Source organism: Bos indicus x Bos taurus, chromosome 5 (assembly GCF_003369695.1).
Source record: "Bos indicus x Bos taurus breed Angus x Brahman F1 hybrid chromosome 5, Bos_hybrid_MaternalHap_v2.0, whole genome shotgun sequence".
Taxonomy (NCBI): Eukaryota; Metazoa; Chordata; class Mammalia; order Artiodactyla; family Bovidae; genus Bos; species Bos indicus x Bos taurus.
This window is the reverse complement of record NC_040080.1, coordinates 9,174,163-9,189,027: the sequence shown is the minus strand read 5'-3', so window position 1 is coordinate 9,189,027 and position 14,865 is coordinate 9,174,163. Positions and strand designations below refer to the sequence as shown.

General features: G+C 57.4%; 1 protein-coding gene across 2 annotated transcripts in view; it reads left to right on the top strand.

Annotated features, from left to right (window-relative positions):
• The first annotated feature begins 483 nt into the window (after nt 1-483).
• The window catches only part of MGAT3 (mannosyl (beta-1,4-)-glycoprotein beta-1,4-N-acetylglucosaminyltransferase), a 39,747-nt gene continuing 25,365 nt past the window's right edge, over nt 484-14,865 (top strand). The window contains exon 1 of one of the 2 annotated variants that reach the window (XM_027540735.1): nt 484-956. The gene's annotated coding sequence lies outside the window, so the exon portion shown is untranslated. Of the gene's footprint in view, nt 957-9,366; nt 9,553-14,865 lie in introns of those variants that run through there. The other variant, XM_027540732.1, reaches the window with a different exon arrangement.

Genomic DNA, 14,865 nt, shown 5'->3' with positions numbered 1-14,865 from the left:
AGAAGCCTGACCGCAAAAACAGGCCATATGAAGCTGAGGCCTATCAGGGGAGGGAGAGGCCCTCGGGCTGTACTAGTCAGGTCGCGTCTGGGGAAAGGCAGGGGCAAGTGGGAGAAAGGCCGGGATGGAAAGTTCTGACAACCCTGCATCGGAGGAGCCGCTAAAGATCCTGGGAGGAGAAGTGGTGCAGGGACTCTAACCAGTTTCTGAAGGATGGTGGTGCCAGTGAAGAAGCTGACTTGCTCGGACCAACTCCAGGCAGTGGGATCTAGGATTTCTAATAGCTGAAGTTGTCCCACCGAAAAGAGCTGTCAAGGGAGACAGCAAGCAGCACATCACAGGAGGCATGTAAGCAGAGCCACGTGGGTCAGGGGTCAGAGGAGATGATCTTGAAGGTGAGGCTCAGTTGAGCCACGTCTAGGCAGCCCTGGCAGCCTCACGGTGCACATGGGCTCAAGGTTAGCAGCTGAACCCTTGGTGCTGGCTCAGGTCCCCAGGTGGAGTGCCAGCCCCGCCCGGGGCCTTTTCTGTGGCCAACCCACAGACATATTTCTGGGTGAATTTTGCTCTTCTTCCACTCCCACCCAGCAGCCCGGCTCCAGCTGGACAGCCTGGGCTCCCCGCAGCACCCACATTATTTACATTTTTGGTCATCAAAAGGACCAGAAAACCTGCTGACCCAAAGGACCTCTGAGACCCCTCAAGGACCACCTGTGGGCCCAGGGCGTACAGGCTCAGACAGGGAAAACAGTCTGGACGTCCAGAGGTTGCCTTCCGGGCTGGGGAGAGGTGACCGAGGGGGTGTGGGCCAGGTGGTGGCCCAGCAGCTGTGAGGCCGGAACCTCGTTGATGGGCCCCAGGAGCGGAAGCTGCCGTCGGGTGGACAGGCCGTGAGTCAGCAAGGTGGGCTGGTGCCCCCACCTCTGTTTCTGGAGTTTCGAGGCACCTTTGCCAGGGTAGGTGCTGGGGGCGCCGATGGGAGCAGCAGCTACAGGCCGGAGGGGGCTCCGGGTGGGCCCAGCCCAGTCCTGCCCTCCCGGCTGAGGCTGGAAGGAATGTTGTCATGTGAGTTTGTGGGGAGCACCCAGTAGGGTTTTGAGGGTTGCAGGGTGTGTGTCCTCTGTGAGTGTACAAGGGGTGTGTCCATGGAGCTCTGTGTCCAAGGCTGAGCGTGTATGTGTAAGTGGCACTAGAATGGGAAGTCTCCTGGTGGGCGTGCCCTGCTCCAAGCAGGTGCCAGGCATAAGCACGCAAGTGTGGTTGTGGACCTCTCTCTGCTGGTAGGACCACTGATGTGACCCAGAGCCGTGCCCTCGGGGACCCAGCCCCAGGGCCTCCCTCCAGCAGGCCACCCTCCTGCGCTGCCATCTGCCATAGGGGGTGCTCCCAGCTCAGCTGGTGACTTAGCCCAGTGCGCTGCCATCTGCCATAGGGGGTGCTCCCAGCTCAGCTGGTGACTTAGCCCAGTGCTCAGCGTCTCTGGTGACTTAGCCCAGTGCTCCCAGCTCAGCTGGTGACTTAGCCCAGTGCTCAGCGTCTCTGGTGACTTAGCCCAGTGCTCAGCGTCTCTGGTGACTTAGCCCAGTGCGCTGCCATCTGCCATAGGGGGTGCTCCCAGCTCAGCTGGTGACTTAGCCCAGTGCTCAGCGTCTCTGGTGACTTAGCCCAGTGCTCAGCGTCTCTGGTGACTTAGCCCAGTGCTCAGCGTCTCTGGTGACTTAGCCCAGTGCTCAGCGTCTCTGGTGACTTAGCCCAGTGCGCTGCCATCTGCCATAGGGGGTGCTCCCAGCTCAGCTGGTGACTCAGCCCAGTGCGCTGCCATCTGCCATAGGGGGTGCTCCCAGCTCAGCTGGTGACTTAGCCCAGTGCTCAGCGTCTCTGGTGACTTAGCCCAGTGCTCAGCGTCTCTGGTGACTTAGCCCAGTGCTCAGCGTCTCTGGTGTTTCTGGAGCTTGTGGAGACCTCGGGCTGACTCACTCCCTGCCTGTCCCCTGCATGCTTTCTGGCTGTAACTAGTCCCTTCCCTGCCTAGCCTTGTACTGGATGCCCATCTCCAAATCTGCCCCAGCCTTCGAGGCCTGGCTGAGATGCTGCCTCTACCTTCCCAGCCGCCGGGGGCCTGTGGCTGTCTCGGCACCCCACTGGCCCAGCTTCTCCTGGGGTCAGGGATGAGTCTGACTGCTCTAGCCCAGGGCCTGATGTACAGTAGGTGCTCAATCTGTGAACGGATGTAACCTTGCACTCCCCCTGCCCCACGTGCTCGCCTTCCTCTCTGGATGGGGTCAGCTGTGAGGAGGAGAGGACTCGGGGAGGGACCTAGCCCCTGGTCACTGGAGCCCTGGCTCTGGGCTTGTGTCCTGGCTGTGCTCTCAGCTGTCGGGGGGGCTCTATCAATCAGTTTCCTCGATGGGGGATCCAGTGTGCAAGGCTTGGGGGTCTCCAGGGAAGGCAAACGTGGTGGAGAGGGAATGGGCTCCCAAGTTTCTACGAGAGGTTGCCAGGATCCAGCTAAGTGTGCGGCTCATGGCACAAGACATGACTGGGCTGCTGGATCACCTCGGTTTACAACCACACAGCAGCCTTGGCCCCAGTGGGGGGATTCTTCCAGTCCGAAGGTCTTCCCTCACCCAGAAGGGTGGCACTTCTCTCTCTAGGCTCCCAGCAGTCTTCAAGGCCCACACAAAAGACACTTACAGATAACGCATGCATGCATGCTCAGTCATGTCCTACTCTTTTCTGACCCCATGGACTGTAGCCTTCCGGGCTCCTCTGTCCATGGGATTTTCCAGGCAAGAATACTGGAGTGGATGGTCATTTCCTCCCCAGGGGATCTTCCCCACCCAGGGATCAAACCCATGTCTCTTGTGTCTCCTGCTTTGCAGGCAGGTTATTTACCAATGGCGCTACCTGGGAAATTTCAGGGGTGACCCTCAACACATTCGGTGGGGGGCAGGGAGGAGGCTTCCTTCCTATGAACAGAGATTACCCAACCGCTGTTATGTGCCAGGCTTGTGGGTACTGAAGAACCGACAGCGGGGTCAGGACAAATATCACTGCCCTGCTAAGGGTTATGTCTAGTAGGGGAGACAAGCAAAAGGACAAGACACAGGAAATTACCTAGTATGTTGAAGGTGAAAAGTTCTAAGAATAAAGAAGAGAAGGCAGAGTGATCCGGAAGCCTGCACCTAAAGAGGGTGCTTGGGAAGGCCCTGAGTTTGCACCGAGACTGGGAGGAGGAGGAGCCATGTGGTACCTGGGGAAGAGCATCTGGAGGAGAGAACTCCAGAGGAGAGAACAGCCCGCCGCAAGGAGGTAGATGAGTTCAGGGAGCATGGAGGGGGATGGGGCGGGGGGTGGAGGCGGGCAGCAGGCCAGACCAGGCGGCCCTTGCGGCTCCTGAAGGACTCTGGCCTCATGCTGGGTGAGATGGGAGCCATAGCAGGATTTGAGCGCTGGATCTGCCTTGTTGCTTTCTAGAAATGCACTGACTGCTCTATAGGGTGGAGCAGACGCCCCAGGAGCAAAGCTATGGCAAGCATGCAGGTGAAGGACTTCCTTGGTGGTCTCGTGGTTTAGATTCTGCGCTTTCACTTCGGGGGTGCACAGGGTCGATCCCTGGTCGGGGATCTAGGAGCAGCTAAAAATAAATAAATAAAGCAACAACGGCTATTTAAAACAAAAAAGAATGCAGGTGAGAGCCATGGAGGGGTGAGAGGCAACTGGGGAGCCCCAGGACCCTCTGCTGTGGGAGGAGCATGGGAGAATTGGGGGAGGGGCCTCTGAAGGGCCTCAGCTGGCCCCCAATCCTTTGAGGACCCAATAACAGCCATGGGCCCGCTCCCACAAAAGCACACAGGTGTGCACGCACACGTCCACAAGCCACATGTGCTCATACACATTCACACGCGCAAGCACAAAATCACATCCACGTGCGGGTATACCCATACCCATGTTCACCCACATGTGTGCACACTCACAAACACACACCATGCCACAGGAAATTTTAGGAGACTCCTGGACCCCCTGACCTCCCAGGTCTAATCTATCCCCTCCTCTTGACAAGTATGGAAACTGAGGTTTGCAGAGAGAAAGGGGACTTATCCAAAGTCATCCAGGCAGAGAGGTTCTAACCAGCAGCATTTGGCCCAGACAAGACTAGACTCCCTGCCGTGGAGCTCTCTGTCCCCCTGAACTGAGCAGGGTGACCCATCTCATGTTTATGCCCTAAGAGCTCACCAGGAGGCCAGTCATGGAGGTCAGAACATCAGACAGGAAGTGCTGAGGGGCCTAAGAGGGCCCTGGACACCCATAGTGGGCCATGAAGGTGAACTTCAGGAAGGGGAAGTCGGAGAAGATTCCATGGAGAGGAGGCATTTGTAACCTCACCCTGGAGGACCGGATGGGTGGAATAAATACTTAGAGATGAGGCTGGGGAGGGCATTGCAGGCAGAGTCCGTACCACCAGAGGCCTTGAGGTGGAAACTACAAATCAGGCATGAGCAAGGCCTCTGGAAACCAGAGTGGCTTTCAGGGTTAGGGGTTATGTGGGTTGGGTCTTGAAGGATGAGTAGGAGTTTTTTCAGAGAGGCTCTCTGGGCAGGCTGGAGAAACTGCAAGCATTTCAGAGAGCTGCTTGCTGTGTGCTTGGGAGATGGGCTCAGTAATGAATGAATGAATGAATGGAGTGCATGTAGGGGAGGGTAGGAGAGCCAGTCCGGTGACTTCATGTGGCAGGTGATGAGGAAGGAAGGGGACTAATATCCTGCTCCTGCTGCTAACCCACATGCTCTCAGGCGGCCATCTCATGCCCATTACACAGATGAATAAGCTGAAGCTTCTTTTTTCTTTGGCTGCACCACTGTGAGGCTTGCAGGATCAGTCCCAACCACCGGACAGCCAGGGAATTCCCTAAGCCATAGCTTTGAGCCAGCTCATACTGCCTATGGCATCACCAGGCTCCTGGCCCCTGAGGAGCCTTGGCAGGGCAGGTGTTTGGGCCTCATCACGGCTCAGGGGACTTCTCACCTGGAGACCCAGGGCCAAGTGAAGGAGAAGGGGAACATAGCTCCCACTGGTCAGGCAGCAGCTGCCAAAAGGGATAACAGACCTAGCAATTGTTCCCAGAGCCAAACAGGCCCCAGGTGAAAGGGGACAGCAGATCTGTAAGGTGACACCTGTCTTGGGGTAGATAATCTTGTACCCAGACCTCTCTCAGCTCCAGGCTCCCACAGCCTCCTTGTCAGGTGGCCTGGCCCCAAGGGAAGGGTGGGGAGGGAGGAGCACTTTCCAAGCCTCTGCCTCCCCAACACCCCCTTTGATGGTGTGGAGACAGGAGAGGAAGTGAGCAAGTGGGAGGGAGAGGATGGAACTGTCCGGGTTCCACTGATATCAATGTGATGACTGGGCAGCAATCATTCCCATTTTCTGGATGAGGAAATGGAGGCTTAGTGCAGTGACATGATTATAACAGGTAGAGAAGCTGATTAGAGCCCAGGTCTCTTTTATTTATTTATTTTGCTGCACTAGGTTTTAATTGCAGCATGTGGGATCTTTGATATTCATTGCAGCATGCGTGATCTTTTTTAAAAATTAATTTTTATTTATTATTTTTGGTTGTGTTTGGTCTTCGTTGCTGCACATAGGCTTTCTCTAATTGCGGCAAGCCGGGGCTGCTCTGGGTTATGCGGGCTTCTCACTGGTGGCATGTCTTGTTTTGGATCATGCTTTGGTAGTTGTGGCTCCCAGGCTCTAGAGCAAAGGTGCAATAGTTGTGGAGCACGGGCTTAGCTGCTCCACAGCATGCGGGAACCTTCCTGCACCAGAGATTGAACCTGTGTCTCGTGCATTGGCAGGAGGACGCTTTACCACTGAGACATCAGGGAAGCCCCTCTGAGTGGCCTTATGAAGGAAACTTCCTTATTCCCATTTTACAAACGAGGAAACTGAGGTTTAAGTCACCGACACAAAAACTCACACTGAAGCCAGATGTCTCTGGTTCCTGAACCCAGTTACCACCACGCAGTGATCTGCCCACACCCTTATCTCTCACTCGGCCCCACAGGGAGGGCCTGGGGGGCTCAATGATAGATGACCACATCTATTTTGCACATCGTTAAAAAAAAAAACCAAAAAGGAGTCAAGCTACAAGTGTGATGAATTAGTTTTTAGGTCACAGCAAAATGGCTTCACACCAAATGAGCTGCATTAAAAAAAAGTATCACAAGGGTAAAATCCTTACATAGAGGGGATCTGGGAGGCCTGGGCTGGGGCTAGGAAGCTTCCTTTCCACTGGCCACCCTTCAATAATTTTCAGATTTGTACTGTGTGAAATTATTCTCTACCCACCCAAATCAGTTAAATGATTTCAAAGGACAAAAGGCATATTTGTGGCTCAGGGCTTGATTTGGAATTGTGGGGCTTGTGGTCTTGTGGGGCGCCAACGTTTGTCAGAGGCAGAAAGAGCACACATTAGGTGACAGATGAAGGCTATGGACCACCTGCCAGGAGCATCCTGGCAAAGAGAGTGAAGACTGAGAAAGCCCCATAAACCTGAACTTGAGCCCGGGCACGTCACTTCACCTCCTCCCCTTTGCTGGGAGCTGTGAAAAGTGAGGGATGTGATATTTTGTGCCCAGCTTGGTGCTGGGCCAGCATCCAGGTTTCTGGAGAAGTTCGCTGGGGGAGCCAGACCTGCAACAGGGCTTCTCTTTTGGGCCGAGGGATGTCCACAGTGCTGCAGGAGGCCGTGGGAGAAGATTCTCCTGTGGAACATGGCTGGGCAAGGAAAAGTGTCTCTAAGAGGGTCCTTTCCAGATGGCAGGAATCCCCAGGCAGAGGTGGAGTGATGGCCACGGCAAGGTGGAGGTGAGTGTGTGTGAACAGTAGTGAGGATTCTGTAGGGGTTGAGCAACAAGGGCAGAGAGTCTGCTAGCAAGGCAAGTGGGGGAGAAGCGAAGGCTGACATTTTTTTTTTTTTAACATTCCTTAGTTGTCACTTGTTGCAATGCACTTTATCTATTTGACTTCCCCTGGTCTTAGTTGCAGCATGTGGGATCTTTAGTTGCAGCATGAGAACTCATTTGTGAAATGTGGAATCTAGTTCCCTGACCTGGAATCGAACCTCAGGCCCCTGCATTCGGAACACAGAGTCTTAGCCAATGAACCAACAGAGAAGTCTCAAGACATATTTTCAGGGTAGAATAGTTGGGATCTGGGTGGGGGAGCTAGTGACGGAGTAACTGAAGCAGGTGAGTCATGCAGATGATACATAAGGCATAGTGTGGCTTCCCTGATGGCTCAGAGGGTAAAGAATCTGCCTGCAGTGCAGGAGACTCGCATTTGATCTCTGGGTCAAGAAAATCCCCTGGAGGAGGGCATGGTGACCCACTCCACTATTCTGGCCTGGGAAATCCGAAGGACAGAGTAGCCTGGTACAGTCCATGGGGTCATAAAGAGTTGGACAAGACTGATTGACTAAAGTTTCTTTCTTTTTTTTTTTTTTACGAGTAGTGCCAGCTAGGAATGGTTTTTACATTTCCAAGTGGTTGGAGTAAAAAATCAAAAGAATAATGGTTTACCTTGAGTGTCCCTAAATAAAGTTTTCTTAGAACACAGTCATACTCATTCCTGTACACAATATCTATGGTTGATTTTACGCCACAATGGCAGAGTAGAGTAGTTGAGACAGAGACCCTATGAGCAACAAAGCCTAAAATATTTACTATATCGCCCTTGCAGACAATAGTTTGCTCATTTTGGGCTTAGAGGGTACTAACCGGCAGAGGTAAATAGCAGAGGGTCTATGTCACGAAGGCCTCCTTTTCTTCTCAAGAACTGAGCTTAAGCTGAAAGCAAGTGGGAGCCATTAGGTGTTCAGGGAGGAGAGTGTCCTGCTCAAGTAAATGTTGGAGAAGACTGACTGGCTGCTTAGCAAGAATCGACAAAGGTAGGCGAGGAGCACCTGAACCAGGAAGAACAGCAGGAGAGGGCTCCAAAGGCCCTTGGGGCTGCTCTTGAGAACCTTGTGGGTGCCTAGCCTGCAGGCAGCTCACTGCCCTCCCGGTGCCGTCGCCGCTGGTCCACAGCGAGGCTGCTGCATACCTGCACCCGCTTACACACATAGGCGGAAGTGATTGCTAGCGGGGCTCACATGAGCGGAAGCGGAAGCCCACGGCTCTGGAATGGCGGGAAGGACGCGGAGGCCGCCTCGAGCCCCGTGCACAAGCATGAGGAGACAAGGTGTGAAATGGTGGGCGCTCGGAGAACCGCTGCTGGTTGTGCACCAGAAGAGGAGACGCAGGAGGTGGGCAGGACCATTGGGCTTTGAGTGCCCGCCGAGGGGGATGGGGTGGGGGTGGGGAGCAAAGTCCTCCACCGGGAGTCAGTGGGCCAGGCCTGGAATAGAGGGAGCACAGAATTGCATTGGTCATATGCCTGGATGGAGGGGTCAGAAGGATACAGGCGGGACAAGGCCCAAGGCCCAAGGCCCACAGGCCAGTGTACATCGGCGATCTTTACAAACACAGAGACGTGTAGAAGTGGTCACAGGCCCGCAGCGATACATACAACACAATACCAGGCCCTTTGCACACGGTCACAGCAGCGTATACACATCATCACAGCCGCCCAGGACCAGGCACGCAGACAACACAAGACCCAGACGGCTCTCTGCATGGTCACAGATGTGTGCACGCAAACACTATCCAGGTACACGCAGGCACAGCGGCTGGGATCCACGCCCATGTACACACAGGAACAGACTCGGGTACACGCCTGGGTCACCCAGACCCATACATACGGCAAAACAGACACATGCATCCACGCACAACAGAATCGGACACGCAGACGCATGCACATGCCAGACACGCACACACTCTGACCCGCTCCGCCTCTCATCTCCTACACACACACACACACACACACAACCGCACAGGACGCACCGGGCCGTGGGTTGGCGCACGCACGGTCACAGGCAGGATCTCGCGCGCCTGGGCGCGCGCGCGCGCACACACACACACACACACACATTTGATCGCACACGCGGGAGGCGCAGAGCAGCGGCGGCCTGAGACTGCGGTCCTAGGCGTCCCCGGCCCCGCGCGGCGAGCGGAGCCCGGCTGGCGGCGGAGGGAAGGGGGCGCCGGTGGGGGCGGGGCGGGGGCCGGAGCCGCCCCAGCCCGGCGGGAGCTGCCCCTCTACGCGCCGCGCTCGGGCCTCGCCTCCGCACCCCCCGCCTGCCTCCCGTGGGGCCCTCCCCCGCCGGGGTCCGCTCGCCGGGTCCCCGCCGCGGCCCCCGGGTGCAGACAGGCGGCCGCGCCGGGCCCGTGGGACGGGTTGGAGGTGGGGGCGGGGGCGGCGGGGCGGGGATCAGGGCCGGGCCGGGGCCGCGCTGCCTGCGATGCCGGGCGCCCGCCGCAGCCGCCGCCGCCGGAGCCCGGGATGGGGCGAGAGGTTGCGGCGAACGCCAGCATCTCCCCGCCGGGGGCCCCGGGGGCCGCGGAGCCGCCGCCGCCGCTGCTGCTGCCGCCGCCGCTGAGACCCGGCGGGCAATGGGTGAGTTGACCCTGGTGTCCTGGGGGCCCGCGTCGCAGCCCCCCGCACCCCGGCACTCCTGGCCCTGCGCCTCCTCCTCCGCGCTCGCTGTGCCCCCCGCCCCAGTCACAGCTCCCACAGCCCCCATCCCCGAGCGTGACCTTTGGGGGCGGGGGCGGGAACACCAGGCTGGGGGGTCTGGGTGGGGGCCGAGATGGGGGGCGGATGCTGGGGCGGCTACTCAGCTCTGGCACCCCCTCCCCCAACCTGGCTGCTCAGCTGAGCTTTCTGTGGCCCGGGAGGGCAAAGCCTCATTCCCTCGACCCCCCCACTCCCCTGACCCCCGGCCTGGGCAGGGGGCGTCCCCGAGGCGCTGGGTTTGAGCTAGGCTTTGTGCACCGCGCCCCTGACAAACCTCCCGCGCGCCGCGAGGCTGGGGGTGGGAGGCCTCGGCTCCCGCCTTCCCCTACCCCCGACCCCGGGCTGCGGCGCGGCCGCGGCCGAGGCCCTGGCGCTGTCGGGGTGCTGGGCGGATGCGGAGGCCGGGATCAGACCGAGGGAGGTGGCGAAAGAACCCCAACCCTTTCTGGTGGGGGGGCTCCCGCTCTTTCCACCGCACTGCCCAGGGCGGGGGAGGGAACCTGGCTGGGGGAGGGTGCTATAAATATCTGCAAATAGTGGGTTCTGGAACCGGGGGTGGGGAGGGGACTGCACCTGGGTTGTATTGGGGAGGGGGGTCTGTGCCTGAGCTGGAGTGCCAGAGAGGCAGAGATGGGTCTCAGCCAGCCCTAGTGACCTGAGGTCGGGTGACTCTAGGCTCCAGGAGACTTCCTAGAGGTGGGCAGGACCACTGCCCCAGTGAGCTCTCTCTGGTCCCCAAGCCCGGCTCTCTCTGGGTCCACATAGCACTCCACTCCTGGGCCACCAGCCCAGATCTGCCTCGATGGGGAAGACTTGTGTCACCTCCCGGGCAGTTACTAAAAATCCAGGCAATGGGCCAAGCCTGGGGATGGAAGGAAGAGTAAGACAAGTTCCTCCCCCGACCCCACCCCACTCCCCCCAATGCCTCACCGGGCGGAGCTGACCATTCTGCAGGGTTATCAATGTTTCTGCCAGCTGAAGAGATAGACACAGGCTCCTGGGAAAGTTTGAAAAAGGGGCCCCCAGCACCGCCCTCCCCCCTACCCCTGGGGGAGAGAGAACTTGCTGAAAGACATAAAAGGAAGCTAGAAGGATTTGCTTGGGAGAGAAAGTGGGAAGGGTATTCTGGGCAGAGGGATGGATAAGGCAAGGCTCCAAGATGTGCTGAGTGTATGCGAGAGCTGGAGGTGGGGGACAGCCAAAGCCCTGCTGGGGGCTGACATGAGAAGCCACTGAAGAGAGGGGAGGCAAGGCTGGAGGAAAAGGAAGGCCAGGTGGAGGTGAGGTGGTGGGCCACCCCAGGGAGCTGGCATGAGGACAGCAAGGAGACTGGCTGGGATGGCACCGGCTGGCCCAGCTGACCCCCTGCTGCAGGTCTGCCTAGCGCCCTTGATGTGGTCAGGGCTGCTTGACATTGCTGATCACTTTCACTGAGATAGCCGGACCACCTCGGCCGGACAGCCTTCTGAACCTCAGTTTCCATGTCTGACAAATGGGGAGATTCCTTCACTGAGTTGTGGCAAGGACTGCATGAGATGCTGTGTCTACATGTACAGGTATGCCCAGCACCTGAGAAGCACCTAGGAAACAGCTGGCAGCTCCATGGGTATTTTCACCTGTGTAACAGGGACGCTGATACCAGCTGGCAGGTCATGTCCACTTCATGGTGGTTGTGACCAGGAGGAAGCTGAGGCTTGGGGGAGCTGAGTGTCCCTGTCCTCCTCGGAGGAGACAAAAGTAGCAGTGAAGAGTGACCCAGGCAGGGTGGTCTGCATGGACAGCCTCCTTTTGCCTGTGTAGACACCCACCACCTTCTGGCCCCTGGCCAGGTCGAGCAGGGGACTCTGCTCTGCTCCCCAAGGCCAATTTTTGTTCTCCATGCCACCGCACGGTACACCCCTTCCCAGCTCTCTAGTCTACCACATGGGATCAGGGCTCCCTTCCAGAAGTTTCTTCAGATATTCTGGCCAACAGCATGATGTCCTCCTGCGAGGGGCGCTTTCCCGGGCAGCCTGGTGGAGAGGACAGAGGCCTTGCCCACCAGAGATTCAAATTGAGTTGGGCAGCAGATACCCCTGGGCACATGGGCACAGATACCCATGGTCTGCCTAGCTCTGTGCTGGCTGCTGGCAGGTAGGGAGCAGTCTCGATAATTGTGCCATGAGGCAGTCAAGTGCAGAAAGAGCAAGAATTTCAGATCCAGTGGCCCAGGTTCGGACTCTGATCCCGTCCCTTCTTACACATGACAGTAGGCTAGTGACTCTGTCTCCCTGTGCCTCAGTTTCCTCGTCTCTAAAGTGGGGGAGATGCACACTATTGCTCTTTGAAGAGCTCCGTTCAGTTTCCAGTGGGCGTTCGCTGCCCCACTTCTAGAATGAGTCTCCCTATTCGCCTAGCCTGCCACAGTCGATGTGTGGTCCACTTTCTTGTTGTCTTCCCCTCTGTCTGTGAGTCCCCATGGGCTGGGTCCTGCCTCTCTGTACCCATTTCTTGGAGAAGGCAATGGCACCCTACTCCAGTACTCTTGCCTGGAAAATCCCATGGACGGAGGAGCCTGGTGGGCTGCAGTCCATGGGGGTCGCTGGGAGACGGGCACGACTGAGCGACTTCACTTTCACTTTTCACTTTCATGCATTGGAGAAGGAAATGGCAACCCACTCCAGTGTTCTTGCCTGGAGAATCCCAGGGACGGTGGAGCCTGGTGGGCTGCCGTCTCTGGGGTCGCACAGAGTCAGACACGACTGAAGCAACTTAGCAGCAGCAGCAGCAGCAGCAGCACCCATTTCTTGGGCATGGGGGGCAGTGGTCTGCTGGCTCGCCGATGAGCAGTGCTGGCCAGTTTCCGTGGTATAAATCTTCCCAGCAGGACTGATTTCAAGCTGCCAACAGTTTAACAGTCTCACCATGGGAGCTGGTACAGCACCCAGGCATTCAGTAGGTGCTTAATAAATAACAGTAGAACAAGGAGGAAAGTCCCCAGGAGCTGTTGGTCAGATAGACTTGGGGAGCGGCCACCTGATTCTGGAGCTGCGGAGGGCTTGTTGGAGGGCACTGGATAGGTTGAGGGTGGGTGAGAGACTGCCCTGAGTAAGCAGCCACAGGGAGGAGGGGAGGGGGAATGGCGGGTGTCTCCTTCCCTCCACACCTCTGAGCCTGCCTCTCTCCTCTCTAAGCTCTTCTCCTCCCAGGGACTCCCCTTGACCTTGGCCTGGGCCTTAGTGTAGAGTGGCCCTGCTGGAGCCCATGCTTTAGCCTAACAGAGCTCTGAGATGTGGTCCACACAGGCCCCAAACCTCAGATTCTATTCCTTTGCTTATGCTGTTCTCACCACCTGAATGTCTGTTCCACCTTCTGTCCCCTGGCACTCTGTCACTCACCAGAGGCCTCCGCGTGATGCCAGCGTGTTTGTTATTGTGTGTTTAGCCCCGTGGACCTACAGGAGCACGAATGAATGAATGAATGAATGCGGGATTCTCAGCCAGGGGAACATTCCACCTATTCCTCCTCCTCCTCCATCCCTGATCAAGGGCACTGAAGCTCCAGTGGGCAGCCTCACTTGCAGCAGAATGGCACAGGGACCTTGCTTGTCCCCACTGCCCAGAAGGGGAAAGAGGCTTCAGGAAGGGGCGAGAACTTCCCAAGGGCTGGAAGCAGGCCTGGGCGGGTGGAAGGGTAGTGGGCCACCCTCGCATGGTCTAGAATAGGCTGACCAGGGGCCCAAGACCTTGCTCATAATCCGGAGTGTTAACGGAATACTTTTCCTTACATTGCTGAAATTCTCCTGTGGGCTCACTTCTTTTCATCTTTTCTATAAAAATAAAATCAGAACAATAGGAATCATTCACACACCTAATTACTCTGTTGTCTTATGAGTTTAGAGCTTATTTGGCTAAGACTTTGGTTCCCACCGAAGTGGGAATCCTGGGGATGGGGTGGGGTGGGGTGCGGGGTGAAGGCCAGGACAGAAGGTAGGAGTCTGTGCTGATGCTGGGGTCTCCTGAGGGCCCGGCCTCTGGCTACCCCTCTAGGCAGGCCAGGAATTTCCCAGAAGGAGCAGGCCAGGCAGTCTGAGGTCTGACCGAGGGAGGGTGGCCAGAGGCCGTCTCTGAGAGTCTGGATGCCAGAGACCCGCGATGGAGGACTTTGCAGTCATAATAATTTGCAGCTATTTATCGAGCACTTACTATGTGCTGGGCGCTGGGCCAGAGCACTTTGTCTGCATTATCTCAGAGACACCTCCTAACTTCCCATGAGGTAGGTACTATTATTATCCTATTTGGCAATGCGAAGGGGCTGGGGACCCAGGGCCGGGAAGTGGCAGGGCTGGGATCCATCATATCCAGCCTGTAGGTCCCCAGCCTGTAGGATGGGGCTGCTTGTCCAGGCCCTTCCATCACCCAGAGATGACTGCTGTGTGCGGCTCGGACGCCTTGGACTGCCGCCTCCCCCACCCCGCCCTCCGTGGGGGCCCTGGGGCTGCCCTGCTTCCTTCTCATAGGCCTGGGACCCTGCCTCAGGAAGGCCCGCTCAGCCTTGCCTGGGCACCAGGGGGATAGTGTGGATTTTCCGGGCTCCCCTCCCCACCCCACCGAGTCAGAATCCCACTCTGGGAGGGAGGGTTGGAAATCTATGGTTTTGAATCCCCTGGAGGTTCTGAGGCCTGTGGACTCCAGGAACCACTGCTTGGCCCCACGAATTCCATGCTGCCTTAGGAGACCCCTTTAGCCTCTGTGACTCAGCTGCTTCCTGTGTTCTCTCTGCTCCCACCCCTCCCATCCCTCCTTTCCCAAGCCCATTGCTTTTATCTCAGCACCTGCTGCTGCCACCTCCTCGAGGGAATAGGTCCCAGGCTGACTGTGGAACCCCCCAGAGCTTGCTTAGCACTTTGCACAAGCCCCTCGTGGCCGCCCTCCTCTTCTACTGGGGGCCCGGCACTTGGTCTGGGTGAATCGAGGTGACTGGGAAGAAGGACTGGGGAGGGGAGCTGCCCATTAAGTGAGGGGCGCTGGTTCCTGAGCTGGGCACACGGGCACTCTCTGGGGGGCTGGCACTGTGCCTCACATGAGGAGGCACTTGAGAAGTATTTAAGTGTTTGCTGAATGGTGATTTTGAGAATGGAGAGTGAGGGCCACTTCTGGAAACAAGGCAGATTAGCCGGTTTAGGTGAATGGTGGAGAAGGTGCCTTCCCGACC